The sequence below is a fragment of the Pleurodeles waltl genome, chromosome 10, assembly GCF_031143425.1.
Source record: "Pleurodeles waltl isolate 20211129_DDA chromosome 10, aPleWal1.hap1.20221129, whole genome shotgun sequence".
Classification (NCBI taxonomy): domain Eukaryota; kingdom Metazoa; phylum Chordata; class Amphibia; order Caudata; family Salamandridae; genus Pleurodeles; species Pleurodeles waltl.
In genome coordinates, this window is record NC_090449.1 from 111,122,172 (window position 1) to 111,144,550 (window position 22,379).

A 22,379-nucleotide genomic window follows, 5' to 3' on the forward strand; every position below is an offset into this window, starting at 1 on the left:
GTTAACCAAATAGGTGTCACTGAGAGAAGTGATAATGGGTGTCTCTCTTCTGCAGTCTGCGTATAAAAGTACAAGTTACTTACCTTCGGTAATGCTCTTTCTGGGGGATACTCTACCTAACCACAGATTCCTCACCTTGTGAATATCCTCAGGTGGCAGATTGGATCAGAATATTCAAGGCAGTGCCCCTGCGCATGGCAGGTGGCATTGTGCAACTCCATGTCAACGTTATCCGACAAGAGCGCAGCATCATTTAAGCTCCGGCCATGAACTCTTCTGAGCCCTCAGGCGCAGAGTCTATCAGCAGATTCAACATACCAGTATGCAGATTTCTAGTTTGGGATCTTTTTAGATAAAAGTGCCCACATCACAGAAGGGGAGGTAGGGGCTGGGCGTGGAGGAATCTCCAGATAGATAGAGAATCCAACAGAAAAGACAAAATTGAAGGTACATAACCTTTTCTTCTGATGGATAGTTCTAACCACAGATTCCTCACCTTAGAATAGAAGCCCAACCAGCACCTCCTAGCTGGCCGGTCTGTGAGCTGGTTCAAACCTACTGGTGTTGGGTCTTTGCCCACAGTACGACTTTGCTGGCCTAGGGCCAACACGAACAATAACACCAAGAGCAGTTCGGCATGCAGTGGGTATATCTGCTGGGTAGTGTATCAGGCCACCAACTTGCCCCAACGGCAGGCATGTATAGACTTGATTGAAGGAGGCCAGACTGCCAGAATGACATCTACAACCTCATGGGGAAGGTCAGTCAATTAATTGCCACTGCTCAATCTCCAAATATGGAGGTGGAGCATGTGCTGGACTCTTCCCTGCTGCTGCAACAGGAGCTTCTCCCTGAAGGGCAGCCTTAACTGAGGACAAATGCTCAAGGCAGAAATTCTGGATACTGCACTCTCTGTGTACAATCCGGAGCCAATAGGATTAATGGGCCCAGTCGGTCCTGATTTTCTTCAGAACTCTAGACAGGACAGGAAGGCGTACAGGAGTCCAGAGTTCAACTCTAGGGGGAATGAGTCTCCAAGCAAGAGCCGCTTTGGAAACTGCAACGTGCAAAAGTACTGTTGACTATTCTCAGTTCTGAGTTGACAAGTCCTCCTAGGTAAGGTAGGATCTAAAGGGGTTAGAGGTGGGACTTTACGGCGCTTATAGTAGAGTCTAGTTGGTGAAATAGGTTTATAGTGACTAAAGTGTGTTGAAAGCGCACTTTTGACGACTTGGCTTTTGATGAGCCAGTCACCTAGATATGGAAAGACATGTATGTTTTGCCTTCGCAGGTGGGCAGCTACTACATTGAGACATTTGACCGTGTGCATGAGCATTGACTCCACTGACTCCATCATTAGATTGTTTTCTTGCAGACAAGTGAGAAAGGAGTGTAAAGTATGTGTAAGAAATGTGATGACCATGTTAAATGTAATTGTACAATGTAGCTGCAACAGCCACAGGTGTCCAGGGAGGAGGGCGGGTGCATGTGAATCTACAGCAATATATGCCACAAAAAGATGCTTACAGGCTAAGTAACATAATCAGTTTGATGGCATGTGTGGCTGAAGATACACATGGTCTGCACGGATTGTAAAGCAGTCCCTACCTTAGAAGTGGTAGCTAGCCTGTTGGAGTTACAGTAGTCTAGAAAAAGGGTACGTAGCACTGCCTGTCCTATACTGGCTTGTTGGCGTGCTAAAGCATCTACACAGTAGTGCTTGGTGAAGGTGTGTGGTGTAGACCACGTAGTTGCTTTACAAATGCCAGCTATGGGGATGATTCCATCAGAAGCCATAGTTGCTCCCTATTTATGAGTGGACTGTGCTCTGGGAGAAATAAGTAACCTCTTTTGTCCTTAAGATAGTGAGTTTGCTTGCATTTGACTATCCATCTGGCTATGCCTGATTTGGATATTGGGTTGTCTTTATGAGGTGGAGCAAAGGCTACAGAAATTTGTTTATTTTTTCTGAAAGTTTTAGTTCTATCTATGTAGAACATGAGTCCTCTTTCTACATTTAGAGTATGAAGAGCTCTTTCCGCAACTGAAAACTGGGAGCTCAATGGATTGATTGAGGTGAAATTGTGAAACTACATTAGGTAGGAATTTAAGATTAGTATGAAAAATCACTTTGTTACTATGTATTTGGAAGAAAGGTTCTTCTAAGGTTAAAGCTTGGAGCTCACTAACACGCCCGAGTGAATTCACGGTAACTAAGAAAGCTACTTGCCACCAATGAAACTGAAGAGGACATGTGTGTAAGGGTTCAAATGGATGACCCATGAGTCTGGTGAGAACAATATGAAGGTTCCAGGAGGGAGCTGGAGGAACCTGAGGGGGAATAATGCATTGGAGTTCTTCCATGAATGCTTTGATTACTGGAATTTTGAATAGTGAGAGATGCTGTCAATGTTAGAGGTAGCCAGCCATTAGGAGCCTGGTGTAATCGTTTGAAAATGCAAATTAAATTAGCTTTCTCTAAGTGAAGCAAATAGCAGACAATGTCTTGCACCGTGACTTGGATAGGATCATCCATTTTGCTGCATAAAAGGCTCTAGTTGTGATTTACCTCCTTCCTTGAGAATTTCAATACATTCTGTTGGTAAGTTAAGGTATCCAAACTCTGTGACATCAGAAACCAACTTGCCAAGTTGAGAGTTTTGGGATCTGGGTGTCTGATTTGTCCTTGATTCTGAGTGAGAAGATCCGGCCTGATGGGGCGCTTCTGGTGTGGAACCACTGAGAGATCTAGCAGTGTTGTGAACCAAGACTGACATGCCCAAGTGGGAGATACGAGGATCATGTTGAGAAAAGTTTGCCTGAGCTTCCAATCCAGAAATGGTAGGAGAGGGAAAGGTGTAAAAGCGTAGGCAAACATCCCTGACCAACTCATCCATAGTGTGTTGCACTTGGATAGTGAATGTGGGTACCTGGAGGCAAAGTTTGGGCATTTTGCATTTTCTGCTAAGGCGAAAAGATTGATCTGAGGAAACCCCTCCTTTTTGAGGTGTGGTAAGAGGAATTATGAGTGGAGTTCACATTCGTGGACCTGTTGCTGCATCCTGCTGAGCAGGTCTGCAAAATCATTGTCTGTTTCCGTAAGGTATAACGCCAACAGGTGAATGTTGTGGTGAAGAGCTCACTTCAATATGGTCTGAGACAGGAGTGATAGTTGTCTGGCATACCAACGACCTTGTACTGTTAAATCTTGTAGGTGAGCACCCCAAACCATCTGTGATGAGTCTGTGGTGAAACGCATTTTATTGGTGTTCCACCGAAACAGAGAATGGTGAGTGTGGCGGTCTGGCAACACTAGATCTTCCAGTTGACCCTGTGACTGAGACCACTGATGAGCTAGACACTGCAGCAGAGGACGCATGTGTATTCTTGAAAGGGGAACTATGGCAAAGCAGGAAGCCATCATTCCTTGCAGATGCATAACCATTATCACTCTGTGTCTGGTTTGTCTGGAACTGGGGCAAAGTTGTCAAACATCTGTATTCGAGCAGGATTGGTAGGCTAATCCTAACCGTGTTTTAGATTGCTCCCAATTAAGGCTGAACTTGGTTGAGGTTAGAGGTGAGACTTGGGGATGTTGACAGTAAACCTTAAGCTGTGATGTAGATCGACTGTCATTTGAGTGTGTTGTTGGCACTGCTGATGTCTGCTTGCTTTGATGAGCCAATCGTCCAAGTAGGGAACTACATGAACACTTTGTCTTTGCAGATGTGCTGCAACCACTGCCAGGCATTTTGTGAATAACCTGAGGTGCAGTAGTCGCCTCAAATGGAAGAACTTTGAATGGATAATGTTTGCCTGCTAAGACCAACCTTAAGTATCTGCAGTGAGCAGGATGTATCGGTATGTCGAAATAGGTGTCCTTTAGGTGTAGTGTTGTCATAAAGTCCCCTTGTTTAAGAAGCAGAATGACATCCTGTTAGGTGAACATATGGAAGTGTTCTGATGGGATGTACTTGTTTAGAGGCTTGAGATTTGGGGATTAGGAAGTGTAGGGAGTATACCCCGAGCCTTGATGTTGAAGGGAAATGGGTTTTATGGGCCATTTGAAAAGTAGGGCTTGGACTTCCTGCTTAAGAAATGTCTGACTTTCCTGTGAGTGCAATGGGGAATGCTGGGCAGGGTGGTAATGAGCTCCAGACGATAGCCATGTTAGCTAATGGCTTGAACGCATTTGTCTGTGGTGATGGTATTCTAAGCTGGGTGAAAAAACTGAAGTCTGCCCCCGACAGGTGTTGTGTGGTTAGAGGGAGGGGGGTTGGTATTGGGTAGTCACTGTTTTGCAGTGGGTGTTGCTCCGTGTGTGGAGGCACCCTAGACGCTACCCTTGTTGTTATTTCCCCTGAAGAAGCCTCTATAATAACTCTTGGTGTAAGAGGTCTGGGGTTATTTTTGTTGAGAGGTGGACTTATATGTACCCCTGTAGCTTGGGCAACGAAAGGAGCAATGCTTGCAAAGTTTGCGATGCTCCCATTGCTTTGGCCATGTCTGCGTCCCTCTTCATTTTGTGTAGGGCAGAATCTACCTGTCAAAGTGCATATTTGGAACTGCCTGCTGGACCTCCTGTTAAAATCCTGAACACCTCAACCAGGCATGTCTCCTAAGACAGACACTAGTATTGATTTGTCTAGCTGCAGTATCTGAGGGCACAACAAATGGAATTGTTGGTGATGGCCTGCCCCTTTGTATCAATTTACTGGCCTTTCTTCCTATGTTTTTCGGGAGGTACTGTAAAATTTCATACACCTCCTCCCAATAGGCTCTATCATAATGGACCAACAGGGCCTGAGAATTGGTGATACATCAGTGTTTAGCAGCCTGCGCAGCAACCCTCTTCCCAGCAGCATGTATTTATTTAATTTTCTTTTTAGGAGGTGGGGTGTCACCAGTAGCCTAACTGTTAGCTCTCTTTGGAGCAGTGGTTCCAACAATGGAGTCAGGTGGTACTTGACTCAGAATGAATAAGTGATCTGTGATGCTGCTTTAGATTTCTTGTCTACCCTAGGGGTGACGCCCTTAGCGCTGACGGGATCTTTAAAGATATCCTCAGCATGCCTCATCACGACTGGTAGCATGAGCAAAAACTGGGTGTCCCTGTGTGTAGAGGCTACTGTGTCGAAAAGAAAATCATGTTGCAGGGATTTTTCGTGAAGTTTGACATTATGAAAGGCTGCTGCTTTAGCAATGACCTGGAGGGAAGGGACAAGCAGAGTATTAATCTGGGTCGTTTGGTGGGATCTATATCATTTATGTTCCAAGGGTCAGGACCACCTGATGGCCCACCCCAACCCACACCCCCACCCTTTGGTGTCTGACTGTGGAAACCACTAAGGTGAGGTATCCAGTGGGTCATGTGAAGGTGAGAATGGTGGAGGAGAATGAGGGGGGGATGAAGGTGGTGGCGATGCATGGGGAGGTGGTGTAGGAGGAGGATGGCAGGCAGGGCTGGTGGCCCTGCCCATAGTTTTCTTCCTGGGAGGAATGGGAAGGTCCAGTGCCTCCTCAAAGGTCAGCTTTCTTTTTAAAGGTGGAGAAGAGGAAGGGGTAGCAATGATTCAGCCAGTCCACACTTGAATCTGTATCTTCCTCTGGAGAATGTCCACTTTTTGGAGAATGGGCTTAAAAGGGGAAACAGAAGCCAAAGATGGTCTTTAGTCTTTCAGCTCTGAAGGTTTCGATACCAAGAGCTTTGGTTTGGAAGGGTGAGGCTTCATCAGCGCCGAAGAAGAATGAGTCAGCTGCCGGGATCGGCACTGAGAGTCTGGTTGATGCCAAAACATGCTCTCAGTCCGAGGAGGTGGAGTCGATGCTGAAGGCTTGGCCTTTGTAGTGATCTTCAACACCAGGCCAGAGGGTGGGGCAGCAGAACCAGTCTAAGAATCAACCATTGCCTGAAGGCAGTGATGGTCTGGCAGCCTCCGATAGTGGGAGTGGGGAAGCTACAGATTTTTAGGTGGGCTTGGGTATTGGAGCAGGGGCCAAAGAACTCCTACACTGGGTGGATGATATTTGCTGCATCACCAAATTCACCTTGACATCAGAGCAAGAACTATCTTCAATGGAGAAGGCTAAGTTCCTAGCCGAAGAAGATGGGATTGTTGTCCAAGGCACTCTGCAACATTTCGAGTCGGCAATCCTTGTGGTCTCAAAGGGTCTTCTTTGATTGGAACGACTTGTAAACATTACAGTCGGGGTCTTTGTGGTTGGATGAAAGGCACATATTGCAAATGAGGTGTTGATCAGTGTACTGATATTTCGTGTGACAACATGGGCATAATATGAAGGGTGTGAATTCCATCACCAAAAAAGCTTTTTCATTGGGGCTTGTGACACGCTGAACGGTAGACCCGAACGAGCAGTGCCCTGAAGGGTGGTCGGTCAAAGAAGACAGAACCGATGATTTTTGTGAGAAGCGTAGAAGTGGAAAAGCACAATCAAAAACAATACTATCAAGGAGGATAAGAACTGAAGAAGTGTACCAAACAGTCAAAGCATGGAGAGGAGGCACACATGTCTGAACCTCACAGTGTAGGGAAAACAATCTAACAATGGAGTCAATGCCCATGAGAAATATAACCGAGAGGAGTCACTCGATCTTGTGACTCAAAAGACCTTTGAAGAAAAACAACGTGTACAACTCAGGACCCAACACTAGATGGCAGGAGAGTGCAGAGCATGTGTATCTACAGCCATTGGACATCCTGATTTTGTGGTTGTGGTGGATGGCTTTGTAAATCCGCCTTTGCCTCTGCCGTTACAGTTTTTGCCCTTGCAGGAGCCTCTGTAGTATCCCTTAAGCAAGGTGGTTTATGCTTGAGGACGTTGGTATGAAGTGGAAGACTCACAGGAGGTGGTCTTTGAACCTCCACAGTAAGAGGAGGTGCAAAAGGAGTTTGTTTGTAAGGCTCCTATAGCTTAGCTGTCTCATTATCCTTTTTGAGCCTCTCAAGGAGGGTGTCAACTTGAGGACCCAAAAAGATGTTCTCCATGAAATGGGAGGGCCAAGAGGTTCTGCTGGACTTCGGATTCAAACGCTGAGACCTGGTGCCAAGCGTGCTGTCTTAAGAGGACGCAATAATTTATCCCTCTAGCTGCAGCATTGGCAGCACCCAGGGTGCTGCAGATGGTGGTGATGGAGGTAAGTTTACATTGAGAGGCAAATGGGTACGTACTGGTTTTTATGTTCCTCTGGGAGATGCTGGAAATGTCCTCCATCTCATTCCAGTGAGCCATGTCATATCTGGAAAAGAGGTCGACTTAAGTGCCCATCCGTCAGTGAGTGGCGGATTGGGAAGGCACCCTCTTTCCAGCTGAATTAATTTTCTTACTCTCTTTATCTGGTGGGGGTGCCTCATCAGATGCCCTTTTGCGAGCTACTGCAACAACTAAGGAGTCAGGTGGATGCTGTCACCTGATGTAGACAGGGCCATTAGGTGATGCCTAATATTTTTATCAACCTCTGGTGTTATTATTCTAGACTTAACAAGGTTGTTGAAAATGTCAGTGGTGTGTCATAACATACCTTTGAGCATAGGTAGGTATTATGCAAACGTTGCGTACAGGACAGGGTCTTGGCTAAAAAGAAATCCTCTGTGGGCTCTGTGTGCAATTGCACCTTATGAAAGGTGGCTGCCCTACCTATTAGGTTGTGATAGGCTGTGGTATCATCCCGGGGAAAGGGTTTTGCAGGATACAGATCATGTTCTTTATCAGTAGATGGTTTGGCATCATGTGTCCCTGGGATCATGATGTTGTGGGAGAGTGAAATAATCCCAGTCATCACACCCACTGTGTAAGGATGTAGTGAATATTGGTGAACAGGGTATAGGGGCAACAGGTGAAGCAGGTGATGAGTGTGTGTGGTGTGTAGCCAGTGTTAGTGGGGAGCTGATGTACACCGGGTAGGTGGCCTTGTCTGCTTTTTTTCTGTGCTTTGGTGGAGCTGGGACATCCAAAGCTTCTTCGAAAGACAGCTGTCTTTTGGATGGCTGGGCACCGGTATGTGGAGGTCTAGCAATTATGAGTCCTTTATCAGGGTGGATTATAATGTGCTTTTGCCTTACGTCAATTTCACCCTATAAGCACTGAAGAACAGATTCCACAGGTGGGCTACTTTGGTGGATGGAAATGTTTTCAGCTCTGACGCCAAGGGTTTCAGTGCAGTTATTTCCAGTTCCGAAGCAGCTGTTTTCGGCACCAAAATCGAGTGGTGTTCTGACAGAAAGGGTTTCAGCTATGGTGGTCGGCTCAGCTCTGAGGCAGGAGGGATCGACTTGGGAGCAAGCGGCCTGGGTAGTTTTTTTTGCCTCAGACGTGAGACTGGGCATATCCCAAGACAGACGGTCAAGTGCTGACCATGGCCCGCAGGCAGTGGTGGCTCAACTGTGGCTTTAGGTCTGTCTGGTGTGGGTACTCAACCCTTTGAAGTGGACTGAAGTGATAGGGTCTAGGTGGAGGGGGCATAGTACTCACAGCTTGTTGACTTGGAGTGAAATCCTGCAATTCTAACTTGAAACTGGAGATTTTGGCTGGGGAGAAGATATTTTTATCTGCTGCTGACGCCTGTGCCTCCTCTTGAAGGTCCTTGGGTACGAAGATGTATGGTGTTCCCTCCACACTCCTGCAGGACATTATGAGGCATCGAGCTCGACGATCACAAAGAGTCTTTTTGGACCAAAAACATCGCCAGACCCTTGGTATGACACCGAGGATAGAATTGAAAAGGCCGTGGTTGACGCAAGTTGCCACATTGATATTAATGTTGAACGAACACAAAAAAATAGAGAAAGGACCAAGATGGAAACAATACAGACAGAGAATAAGTATCACTGAGAAAAGTATAAGACAATGGTGTAGAACTGGATCAGAGGAGCACACTCATGAACCCAATGACGGAAAAAACAATCTAACAATGGAGTCGATGACCATGCATATTACCAGCTAGAGGAGTCACACTACCTCGTGACTCGAAAGACTTTCTTTGATGAAAGACAACTTGCACACATCTGAGTCCAACACAAGGTTACAGGATTATGCTAAGCATGTGTATCTACAGCCACACATGCCTCGAATACCCTTTTCCACCTTACTTAAACCCTTTCCTGAACCCTAACTCGTTACTCGTCTTTACCTCTACCTTCCATTAATCTTACCCATCCCTTAACCCATTGTAGGAAGCTGGCCTGGTGTGTGGTGGGTACGGATAAGTTACTTACCTGTAAATCCTAGTTCTCTTCCAGGGGAATCCTCATCAAAGTCATAAACATTGAATATTCCCGCCCTTGTGCGGGGACCCCGGAGCATATATAAAATATATACACATTATACATGTTTAACGAACAGTCATGCAGGCTATCATGTTAAAAACAGGCTAAAATGCTTTATTTCTATGAAGTTTTTTTTTTTTTTTTTTTTTTTTTTTTAAATACTACAATAGAGCATAAATAAGTACCCAAGCTCCTAAAACTAGGCTTGGGGAAGTAAGCAGTAGCAAACTCTAGTGAAAAAATAGAGAAAACTGCATTGAAAAACAATGAAGCATTCTTAGCCAATAGGCTGCATGTAGGTTAACACAGGAGAACCATAAAAACTTTGGCACTGTGCCTTTAAGACCCTGAGCACCTCCAGTATCCCACCATGCCTCAGGGGTGAAGGAAAGGTGACAGTTGGTTCACAGTTAGGTCAGTTCTTTTTACGGTGACAATTTGTATAATTGAATCAAAATACTGTCTGTCCTGCACTTCCAGTAGACGTGTGTCCGGGGAGGAGGGTGGGTTGTTTATGACTTTGATGAGGATACCCCTGGAAGAGAACTAGGATTTACAGGTAAGTAACTTATCCTTCTCTTCCAGGGGATCCTCATCAATAGTCATAAACATTGAATAGATTAGCAAGCCCATCCCTAAACCCAGCGGACTGTCCGATAGAAGTGCAGGAATAGACATGTCTTACGCAAATAAATTCCTTAGAGAGGCCTGCCCCACTTGGGCATCCGCTCTTGCATCTGAGTCTAAACAATAATGTCTTGTAAAAGTATGGACAGACTTCCATGTAGCAGCCTTACAAATCTCAGATATAGGAACATTGTTAAGGAGAGCAGCAGTAGCCGCTTTTCCCCTTGTGGAATGCGCTCTAGGCCGCGCTAGCAATTGTCTATTAGCTAGCTGGTAAGTATTAACAATACAAGAGACTATCCATCTTGATATTGTTCGCTTAGATGCTGCTTCTCCTGTCCTTAAATGACCATAGTTCACAAACAAGCGGTTAGAGTGTCTAATCGATTTTGTCTTGTCCAGATAAAATTTCAGCACTCTTTTCAAGTCTAATGAGTGCAATGCTTTCTCAGCCGGAGTTTCCGGATTGGGAAAGAACGTCGGTAAAGTTATGGTCTGATTAATATGGAATTCTGACACCACCTTCGGAAGGAAAGATGGGTGAGTTCGTAGAACTACTCTATTGTCATGAAAAACCGTGTACGGTTCTTTTGCAGACAAGGCCTGGATCTCACTGACCCTCCTCGCTGAAGTAATGGCCACCAGAAAAGCCGTTTTCCACGTAAGGTGTTGTAAGGAGGCCTTATGGATAGGCTCGAAAGGAGGGCCCATAAGTTTTGCTAGGACTATGTTCAGTTCCCACGGAGGAGAAGGCCTCCGAATTGGCGGAAAAACTTTCTTCAAACCTTCTAAGAAATCCTTGACTACAGGTTTCGTAAAGAAGGATTCCTGAGAAGGTGACTTGCGATAGGCAGTAATCGCAGACAAATGTACCTTAATAGATGATACCTGCAGACCGGATTTCGCTAGGTGAAGCAAATAGGACAGTATGACGTCCTCCTGCGCCCGTATGGGATTATGGCCTTGCTGACAGCACCATATGTAGAATCTCTTCCACTTAAAAGCGTAGGAACGCCGCGTGGAAGGCCGTTTGGACTCTTTCAAGATGTTCATGCACTCCTGCGAGAGTCCTAGGTGCCCATACTGCAGGAATTCAGGAGCCATGCTGTTAAGCTCAGAGAGGGTAGGTTGGGATGCAGAATCCTGCCCTAAATTCTGCTCAGAAGATCCGGTCTGCACGGCAGCCTCCTGTGAGGTTTTTCCGACAGGTTGAGGAGATCCGTGTACCAGAATTGTCGAGGCCATTGTGGCGCTATAAGAATCATTCTGGTCCTGGATCCGTAAAGTTTGCTGATCACTGCCGGAATGAGGGGAATCGGAGGAAAAGCGTAAAGAAATGTCCCTGACCAGTCGATCAACAGGGCATTCCCTCGAGATCCTGGACGGTAGAACCTGGATGCGAAGTCTGGGCATTTCCTGTTTACATCGTCTGCGAAGAGGTCCAGTTGAGGCCGACCCCATTGCGCGAAGATGTATTCTGCGACTTCGTCGTGCAGGACCCAGTCGTGAACGTCCTCCAGGTGTCTGCTTAGAAAGTCTGCTTCTACGTTCTGCTGACCTGGCAGGTGAACTGCTGTGATTGACATTCCTCTGGCCAGGAGCCAATGCCATATCGCTTGGGACTCTCGTGAAAGGGGTAGGGATCTCGTTCCCCCTTGTTTGTTCAAGTAATACATCGTGGTTGTATTGTCCGTCTGTATCAATAGAGTTTTCCCCTGAATTAGCGGTGTGAAAGACTTGAGAGCCAGATGGACCGCTCTGAGTTCTAGCAGATTGATGTGGTACTGCTTCTCCTTGTCTGACCACAGACCCTGCGCTTGAAAAGGACCCAGATGAGCCCCCCATCCCTGAAGAGACGCATCCGTTACCAGAGTGTCGGATGGAAGTACCTGGTGAAACGGAGCGCCCACTGACAGGTGAGGTCTGTGCATCCACCATCTCAATGACTGCAGTGCTACCTCCGGTAGCCGCATTGTGTCTTCCCAGCGACCTGTTCTTTGGCTCCAATTGGCCTCCAATGCCTCTTGAAGGGGTCTCATGTGGAGTCTGGCATTTGGGACAATAAAGATGCACGATGCCATGGAGCCCAGTAGTGATGTCACCTGATGTGCCGTAGGCGCGCTGGCTCTCAACAGGTCCTGGCACTTCATGTTTATTGAGGACAGTCGTTCCTCCGAAGGATACACTTTTTGTAGTTCTGTGTTTATGATAGCTCCTAGGTAGTGAAGACTCTGCGTTGGAGTCAAGGTTGACTTCTGGTAATTGACCTGAAGACCTAGAGCTTCGCAAACTCCTAGTACAATGTCCCGATGGCTTCTCGCCTGCTCCGGAGAAGAAGCCTTTAGTAGCCAGTCGTCTAGGTATGGATATATGTATATCCTTTTGTCTTCGTAGATGCGCCGCCACCACTGCCATACATTTCGAGAAAACTCTTGGAGCAGATTTCAGGCCAAAGGGTAGAACCCTGAACTGGTAATGCTGTAACGCTACTCGAAAGCGCAGGAATTTTCGATGCTTTGGAGCTATTGGGATGTGGAAATACGCATCCTGCAGGTCGATGGAGCACATCCAGTCTCCCTGATGCAGTTGAGGGAAAATTTGGTGAAGCGCTAGCATTCTGAACTTCTGCTTTCTTATGTATTTGTTCAGCAGTCTTAGATCCAGGATTGGCCTGAAAACGCCCTCTTGACCCTTCTTTGCTACTAGAAAGTAACGGGAGTAGACCCCCTTTCCTCTGTGGGCAGGTGGAACCCTTTCTATGGCATTCTTTCTTAGGAGGGCGAGAGCCTCCTTGCGTAGCAAGGTGAGATGAGCCGGATTGTGTTTGGTTGGTGGCAAGTGTGGTGGAGGCTGCTTGAAAAGGAGAGAATAGCCATGTTCGACAATATTGAGCACCCATTTGTCTCTTGTGATAGAGTGCCACTCGTGAAGATGAGCAATAATACTTCCCCCCACCGGAGTGGTGTACAGTGTCGAGAGAAGCGAGACTTCATTGCTTAGTGGGTGCTTTTGGAGTGGACTGTTGAGGTCTACTTGACCCTCGCTCCCTTGTGTTTCTTCGCTGAAACAGAGGGCGTCCCTGTCGTTGCTGAGACCTTTGCGACCAATGAGGGGTTTGAACCCTCTGTTGGAAAGGGCGTCTATCGTACGGTCTGTACCTCCGCCTGAAATCTTTCCTTCTTTCGAGGCCTACCGCCTTCATGGTATCCACGTCGGTCTTCATGCGGGCCATCTCTTCGTCTGCATGGGCACCGAATAGAGAATTCCCGGCAAATGGGAGATTCAGGATACGTTGTTATGCCTCCTGTTTCAAGCCAGTGAGCCTCAGCCAGGAAGATCTCCTCGCACAGATACCATGTGCGTACCCATGAGCCGCCAAATCCGCCCCATCCGCTGCCGCGCTGATAACTTGGTTAGATACCAGGCATCCTTCCTGTAGAATGTCTTGGAAATCTTGCCTGTCTTCTCTGGGCAGTTTTTCTGTAAATCTACTGAGGGAATCCCACAGAGAACGATCGTACCTGCCCAGGAGCGCAGACGCACTAGAGACCTTCATTGCTGAAGCCGCTGTCCCGCACATCTTTCTTCCCAGAGAGTCTAAATGCCTGCTCTCTTTATCCGGGGGTACCGTGGATGAAGATGCCACCGAGTGGGTCTTTCGGGCGGCAGCTATGATCACTGAGTCTGGTGGCGGATCCTTCCTAAGGAATAAAGGGTCTTGCTCTGGAGCCTTGTACTTTTTAAGAATCCGAGCCGGGGCAGACTTAAGCGAGGCTGGGGCCAGAAAAGTGTCCATGGTCGGCTGCAACAAACCAGGCACTAGAGGCAGCAACTTTTTCGACGCTGATCTCTGTTGTAGCGTCTCAAAGATGATTGATGAGGAGGTAGACGGTTCTGGAACCTCTATATTGAGTTTCTGCGCTCCTCTTAGCAACACCTCGTTGAAAGTGGTTATGTCATCCACTGGTGAGACTCTAGCAGGTGGTGAATCTGTAAGAGTAGGTGAGTAACGCCCGACAGAAGAACCTGATGAAGACCAAGAGGGTGATCTTCTTGAGCGCAACCTGGATCTCCGTTGAGAGCGAGATCTGCTGCGGGACGCTGTAGCCGAGCGCCTAGGCCTCGCGGTCGGCTGTCGAGGAGCTGAACGAGCCCGTTCTGCCCCGGCTGTCGGCGATGGCGTTCTTGGCGGGGAGGCAGTGGGTGAATACATTCGCGAATATTGCGAATCTGGGGAGGCCGCTGGTCTGTTGAGGCTCTCCAGCCATCTCGGAGATAGGTTGATGGGCGAGACATGCCCAGGAGATGCTCTTGACCGAGAAGAGTCGCTCGGTATGGAGACCACTGGAGACTGAGCCTTGTCTGGCGAGGGGCGATGTTCTGCTCCCTGTTGGACAGGTAAAACCTGCGTCGACGTCGATGGCTGTTTCGACGTCGAAGGACGCCCAGTCGGTTGGTCCTGCCTCGACGTTGATTGCCTCGACGTTGAGTGCCTTGACGTCGAACGGCGTTCCTTGGACCTCGACCTGCTCGCCGTCGTGTGCCTCGACGTGGAGCGATGGGAGGTTGACGGCGGATGTTTCTCGTGCCGTCGTGGAGATCTCGACGTCGTGTGTCCTGACGTCGGGGGGCGCACAGCCTTTGGCGGCGACCGGGCATGCCGGCGGTGGCTCGACGTCGATCGGCGGGCTGCCGTCGACGGAGACCTGCCCCTGCTCTGATGTTCCCTCGACGCCGTTCCCTTCGACGTCGGGTGCGTCGCCGTCGACGGCGATCTATGCCGGTGGGACGGTGGTAGCGACGACGTCGACGGTGAACAAACAGGTATTTTCCTACCTGTCGACGTCGACCGGGCCATTCTCTCCTGAGAATGGCCTTCTGGATGCCTGGGGAGTGAGGAGGACGATGTTCTTTTCCTCTCCTGAAGCCCATGAAGTCGGATCTTCTCTCTGTCTTTCAGAGTCCTCCTAGACATGTTCTTACAGTACTTACAAGTGTCAGGGCAGTGACTCTGAGGCAGGCACACTATGCACAGAGAGTGGGGATCTGACTGGGCCTTCTTCTTCCCACAAGCAGGGCATTTGACAAAAAGAGAAGGCATTTTTCTGTCAGAAAAAACCTTCCTAGCTCAGACAAAGATGTTACTTGTCGAGTGAAAAGTGAAAAAACGCTTTTTTAAAGAATTTTTCTGAGGAAAACTCAGAAAAACTGAGAGCTCAATGCTCCAGGATCCTCTCAGAAGAAGCCGGAAAAAAGAACTGACCTAACTGTGAACCAACTGTCACCTTTCCTTCACCCCTGAGGCATGGTGGGATACTGGAGGTGCTCAGGGTCTTAAAGGCACAGTGCCAAAGTTTTTATGGTTCTCCTGTGTTAACCTACATGCAGCCTATTGGCTAAGAATGCTTCATTGTTTTTCAATGCAGTTTTCTCTATTTTTTCACTAGAGTTTGCTACTGCTTACTTCCCCAAGCCTAGTTTTAGGAGCTTGGGTACTTATTTATGCTCTATTGTAGTATTTAAAAAAAAAAAAAAACTTCATAGAAATAAAGCATTTTAGCCTGTTTTTAACATGATAGCCTGCATGACTGTTTGTTACACATGTATAATGTGTATATATTTTATATATGCTCCGGGGTCCCCGCACAAGGGCGGGAATATTCAATGTTTATGACTATTGATGAGGATCCCCTGGAAGAGAACTAAGGTATTTACGCCTTAAACCAGGTCCAGGTATCCCCTCTTAGTGAAGTGTAGACAGTGTCCAGAAGCCAGGCTCTCTAGAGGCAGCTGTGGATGAGCAGCCAAGGCTTATCTAGGAGTCATGCAAAGCTCATGCAGTACCACTATAGTCACACAGCACTCACACACATGAAGGAAAACACTCAGTTGTACAAAAATAAAGGTACTTTATTTTTAGACACAATACCACAAAATATTAGAAGGGCAACCCTCCAATAGGAGGTAAGTAATACACTAAATATATACACTAGCAATCAGAAATAGGCATAGAAAAGGTTAGAATGGAAAACAGTGCAAACTGCAATAACCAATAGTGACCCTAGGGGGAGCCCAAACCATTTATACAAAACAAAAAATGGAATGCAAACCTAGTACCTTCCACCCAGGTAAGTGGAAAGTGTAGAGGGGAGCTGGAGGTACTAGAAAACCACAGAGGTAAGTAACACAACACCCCCCCCCCAAGCAATCAGGAAAACAGGAGTAAATCACTGTATTTTCCCCAACCCACCCAAAAGGAGGAAAAGGAGAAAAAGAAGACACCCAGAGAAGACTGCAAGATAAACAAGCAGTGGATTCCTGAAGAAAGAAGACCTGTGGAGGGAGGGGACCAAGTCCAAGAGTCACAGTGGAGTCCAGGACGAGAAAGAGCTACTACCCACCCAGCTGTGGTTGCATTAGTTGGTCGACGGTGATGAAGAACAGGTCAGCACTGCAGCCCTTGAGCCGGAGAAGAGTTCCTGATGGATGCAGAAGATGTCCCACCCTGGAAGGAAGGTTGCAGATGGGTGTCGGTGCAGGAATTCTACCAACAAGCCTTGGCAAAGGCAAACTCGTTAGTGGAAAAGTGGTGCTGCCGGGGACCAGCAAGGCCCAGGAGGACTCAACCCAGAAGGGGGAATTATAGGGGACCCTCAGCATCAGGAGCAGAGGCAGCACCCACAGGAGACCCACAGGACGGGGACACAGGAGTCGCAGAAGAAGCCCAGGAAGCGCTACAAAAGAGAATCCCACGCCGCTGGAGAACCAGGCAGAAGGCTGTGCTTTGCAGGAAGGAGTGCTGGAGCTATACTTCGTATGAAGATCCCTTGGGGGAGATGCAAATAAGCGTTGGCAGCTACAAGAGACGCGGTGTATGGGGGTACTGTCCTGTGTGGGAAGGCAAAGGCTTACCTCCAATAAAGTTAGACAGCTGGCAGAGAGGACCAAGAGGACTACTCCGGACCACCGCCTGTGATGCAGAAGCCACGCAGCTCAAGATAAGGGGAGATCCACGCAGCCGGTCGTCGCTTGCTGTAGGTGCCTGCGGTTGCAGGGGAGTGACTCCTTCACTCCAAGGGAGATTCCTTCTACTTGTGCAGGCTGAAGAATTGCTTTATTCTGGGGGGAAATGTTGTAAGGCTGGAAGGAGCTGTGGAAACAAAGTTGCAAAAGAATCTTCTTCATTCCAGTTGCAGTTCCAGTTGCCAGAAGTCAAAGTGGAGGTTGCATAGGATTTCTGCTGTAGTCTTGCAAGCCAAATCTGAAGACCCACCCAAGAGAGAGACCCTAAAAAGCCATGAAAGGGGGACTGGTCACCTAACCAGGTAAGCACCTATCAGGAGGGGCTCTGACATCACCTGCTTGGCATGGGCATTCAGATGCTCTCAGAGGTCCCTGCCTACGTTGGAAACAAGATCGCAGAACCCAGGGACCCTCTGGAAGAGCTCTGAGCACCACCCCTGGAGGGTGATGGACAGGGGGGTAGTCACTCCCCTTTCCATTGTCCAGTTTCGCGCCAGAGCAGGGACAGGGGGTTCCTGAACTGTTGCGGGCTGGTTTATGCATGGAGGGCACCAAATGTGCCCTCCAAAGCAAACCAGTGGCTTGGGGAGGCTATCTCTCACAAGCCAGTCACACCTATTTCCAAATGGCGAGGGTGTTACCTCCCTCTCCCAAAGGAAATCTTTTGTTCTGCCTTCCTGGGCTTTCTCTGATAAAGCAGCAGGAGGGCAGAAACCCATCTGGTGGGTGGCAGCAGCTGGGCTGCCTGGAAAGCCTTGTAAGACTGGTGGTAGCAATACTGGGGGTCCTTTAAGGAGCCCCCAGAGTACATGGAAGTATACTTCTAATACTTCCAACAGTATTGGGCTATGATTCCTACATGTTTGATACCAAATATGCCTAAGGTACGGAGTTACTATTATGTAGCTGGACATAGGTAGTGACTAAGTCCAGTACAAGCATAAAATGGCGATCTTACACTCACGAAGACCAGGAAAATTGAGCTGGAGTTCATGAAGGCACCTTTGGTAGAGCAGGGTGCCCTCACACACAGGTACTTGCGCACGTTGCCTTCTGGGCTAGGAGGGCCTGCCATAGGGGTGACTTACAGTGACCTGGTGCAGTGACCTCTAGTGAAAAAGGGTGCATGCACCATTTTTCTCAAGAGCTGCAATGGCAGGCCTGCAGCACAATTAGCATGGGCTCCATATGGGTGGTATAATACATTCTTCAGCCCATAGGGATCCCCTGGTACCCCAATGCCCTGGGTACCTAGGTACCATATACTAGGGACTTAAATGGGGGCACGAGTATGCCAATGTGGGGTGAACAATGTTCCAGCAACCAAGTTTACAATGACAGAGCATAATCACTGGAGTCCTGGTTAGCAAGATCCCAGTGAATACAGTCAAACACACTGACAAACAGGCAAAAAGTGGAGTTAACCAAGCTAGACAGAGGCTACTTTCCCACACCCTTAAATTCCTTTTTTCTTTGTTAGCAGCGAAATTGTCTGCCATAGAAAAAACAGTATCCCTGATTTGTGCGCGAGGAGGTCATGGAAGCCAGGGTGTTGGTAGAAGTGGGGCCTTGATGAGGCATTCCTGTGCCAGTAAGGAGTTGCCCTTCCCAGAGGTAGCCGCAGGACTCTTGGGGTCCATGGAAAAATCATCGCACCTTTTGGTGAAACCGGTCAATAATGAGGGACAGGGAGCCTGTGCTGAAACTGCTTTGACTGTACCAACACCTTCATTGAGGCCAGAGAGGCCAGTCTATATGTCTAGCTGTAATAGGCAGCCAGATACGGACTCTGTGGCAGCTGGGGTGGCCAATTGCTGTCTGGAAAGGACAATTTGAACCAGCCAACGGCCAGGCCTTCCCCGGCCTGCTTGGATCTCCCCCCTGCATGTGCCCCTTACGTGGTAGTGCTGACGAATGTGCCTGCTCTTGTTTATGGGGCAACTGAGTCTACAAACCAACTCATAAATAAGGTTGGACATTGGCTGAGTAAAAATTGTGACTTTTCATGTAAGGACTTTAAGGATATCCTGTTTGCCAGAAGAATTGGGTAGGTTGGTCCTAAAAACAAGACGGGGAAGGGCGACTGTATTATTATAAATATCAGATATCCTGCCTTGACTAAAAGACTTCTCTCTAGCCATCGCTCTCCTGCCCCTAGTGCAGGTGCTATAGGGATGGTTCCCTTGGCCTATTTTTATGATCACATGCGAGCATGTACTGGAGTCTCTTCTGGATCTGGTAGGAATCCCCCCCTGGGTCAATTCAGCCTGCAGGCACATAGTAGAAAAACCAACAGCAACCTATCCCTGGAAGGGGTGGATTGACAATGCGCTAAGGCACTGGCTATACAAGAAGAGGTACCCCCACAGTGTAATCTTAACTCATGGAATATTGCTGGCTATGACACCAAGCTATCTGATCAAGCATGGGTTGGGTGTGTGGCTAACTATGATGTTATCATGCTTCAGGAAACTTGGTCGACGGGACTGGCTGTGTGGGATGGGTATGACAGAAATGCAATTCCAGCCGTACAGTCTCTTGGTGGTCGCTCGAAAGGTGGCCTGGTTACTCTAATCCGCCTCTCTAAGATAGTGGGTGCTTTCCAAATTAACTGTAACCATCAAGGTATATTGCTGGTATGGGTACTCTTTTCCAATCATTTTAATGTATTATTGGTCAACTTTTATAATGCTGTGTGGGATATGGGGTGCCAAATTGGGGCCCTGTTCTCCAGTCTTAAGATTATGCAATTTAGAATGGAGAAGGTGGGATTGGAATTTCGTGCCATCATCTCTGGGGACTTTAATGCCAAGCTGGGCCGGTCCAATACTGTGTTTAATCCCTTCATCCGTGACTGCGAGGTCTATTCAGCGCTGGGTCCGCAGGACTCCAGAGGCAGAGACCTATTAAAGGAACTCGGGGAGATGGGCCTCTTGAATTTCTATGACATTGAAGCAGTAGGCACTCACCAACTTCCAACCTATGTCGGAAGAGGGTCTGGATCCACCATTGACTATATTTTTGTGTCCCCTCCTATGAGAAACTTGGTGATGGGAGGTAAAGTGTTAGGCGAATGCTTTAGCGATCATAATCCCCTTATATTGTCCTTTAAACTCCCGGGGGTGTGTCGCCTATTGGGACGAGGCAGGCCTGTAACGGTGGTGACAAAGGACCAGGGTAGGCAGCTTGGGTGGAAGCAAGTAGACCACCAAAAAGTTCTGGGAAGGGTGGTGAGGAACAACCTACATCTATTTATGGAAATACTCCTGACAGAAGCGCCAAATCCCATGACTGTTATAGATGCGATAACAGTAGTATATGCAGCAGTCAGAGACTGTCTTTTTGTAATAGGTAACCACCCTAATAAACGTAAATGTGGCTGGTACGACAAAGCCTGCTATGATGCTAGGGCAAATCTAAAGATGGCTACCAAGACCCACCCTAGAGATTGGGTTCTCGTAAAAGTAGCGAGAACAAGGTATAAAAGGACCCTGAGGGATAGCAAGCTAAAATATAAAGATAAAGTTTGGGAAGAGTTAGAGCACGCTACAGCTTTGAAAGACCCCGGCCTGTTTTGGAAGGTGGTGAATAGTGGTTCCCTTGAAACAGAAACCTCCGAGGGCCTTGGATGTAATATAGCCCCGGAGGCCTGGGTAACTCATTTCTGTAATATATTTGAGGGTACCCCCCTAAGTAATACACAGGAGAGTGTGTATGATGTGGCTCCTAACCTAGCAATCAGATTCTCACTACAGGAGGTTATTGATGCGTTACAGAGCTGTGTGCATAATAAAGCTCCGGGCCCGGACTCGATCCCGATGGATTTGTATAAAGCTAACCCTCAGTTATGGGCACCCATTCTCCTAAATGTTCTCAATGCAGCCGTAACTGTGGGCATCCCTGCCTCTTGGAGATTGGCATGCATAGTCCCAGTGTTTAAAAAGGGTGATCGCAATGATCCTAAGTCCTATCGCCCTATTTCACTGCTGGATGCCTCTGTGAAGATTCTGGGGCAGATCATCCTAGGGCGTCTGGAGGCCTGGATGATAGGAAATTATATTTTATGTCGGGAACAGTATGGCTTCAGGGAAGGTCTTGGTACGCAAGAACAGTGTCTCAATTTACTGATGATAATCAACAAATACACACAGGCCAGAAAAGGTACCCTTTATCTTGCTTTTATGGATCTCAGCTGTGCTTTTGATAAAGTGAACCGGTCTTTATTATGGGAGAGGCTAATTCAGTTAGGGTTGGACCCTATTATTGTAGAGCTTCTCCGGTATCTCCATTCAGGGACAGTGGCAAATGTGAGGGTGGGCCCAAATGGGGAACGTTCGGAGGCATTCAAGCTTTCAAGGGGTGTGCGCCAGGGGTGTGTCTTGGCCCCTACCATGTTCCTTTTATATACTAATGGACTTACAGATTTTCTGATGGAATACTGTAGGGATGTCCCGAAGGTGAAGGGTATTGATATCCCTGTGCTGACGTATGCGGATGACGCGGTCCTTATGGCCCGCACGATGAATGGTCTCCGAGAATTAGTTAGAGCTTATGTCATCTTTATGTCAGCACTGGGGATGGAGGTCAATTTTAAGAAGTCGCACTTTATGGTTTGTGGTAAACCTATGAGCAGGGTTGGGGAGCTAAGGGTGGAGGATCAAGTTATTAGCAGAGTCCACGAGTTCCCATACTTAGGGGTCATCTTTGATGAGAAAGGTTCTTGGAAACCCTGTATTGCCAGAAGGATTGTGCTTTTTCATGCAACAGTTGGTGCAACCTTTGACTTCGCGGCTAGGGTAGGTAGCAAACCGATCAAACCCCTGCTTGAAATCTTTAGGCGGAAATGCCTACCTGTCCTTCTGTATGGTTCAGCACTTTGGGGGTGTAGGGATACCCGAGCCCTTATGGTGGAAGAAAATTGTTTCTGTAGAAGGCTTCTGGGTGTTGGTCAAAATATTCCTGGATTTTGCCTCCACCTGGAACTGGACCTTGAGTATGTACAGGACACTACCCAGCTGGCTCCCCTTTTGTTATGGATTTCAGTTTGGAGTAACGAACATGCCTCTCTTAATAGGGATATCCTAAGGGATTGTTTGGCCTGCGACCATGTAAAACATATCCCCTGGTTGTCGCACATAAGGAAGATGGCTCATGACCTGGGGCGGCCTGAATTGTTTGATTATCCCGAAGACCTAACTAGCTATGATAAAAAATGGGTTAAGGATAACTATCAGAGAATCCAGGAGACCAAGAGGGAGGGGGAGGTCCTAAGGAAAAAATCGATCAGGGAATTTACTATGCTAAAGATGTGGGTGGGTCCTGAGCAATATCTTTTAGAAATCAAGGATGTGAGGGAAAGGTCTCTCATAACACGATTTCGCCTGGGGATCATTAGAAGCAATTTGTGCTTCCCCCTAGGTCAGTATGGGGAGAAGTGTATTAGAC

At 47.7% G+C, this 22,379-nt stretch overlaps 1 protein-coding gene across 1 annotated transcript in view; it reads right to left on the reverse strand.

Annotated features, from left to right (window-relative positions):
* INTS1 (integrator complex subunit 1) overlaps positions 1-22,379 on the reverse strand; it is a 494,737-nt gene that overhangs the window by 191,781 nt on the left and 280,577 nt on the right. The window lies entirely within an intron of this gene.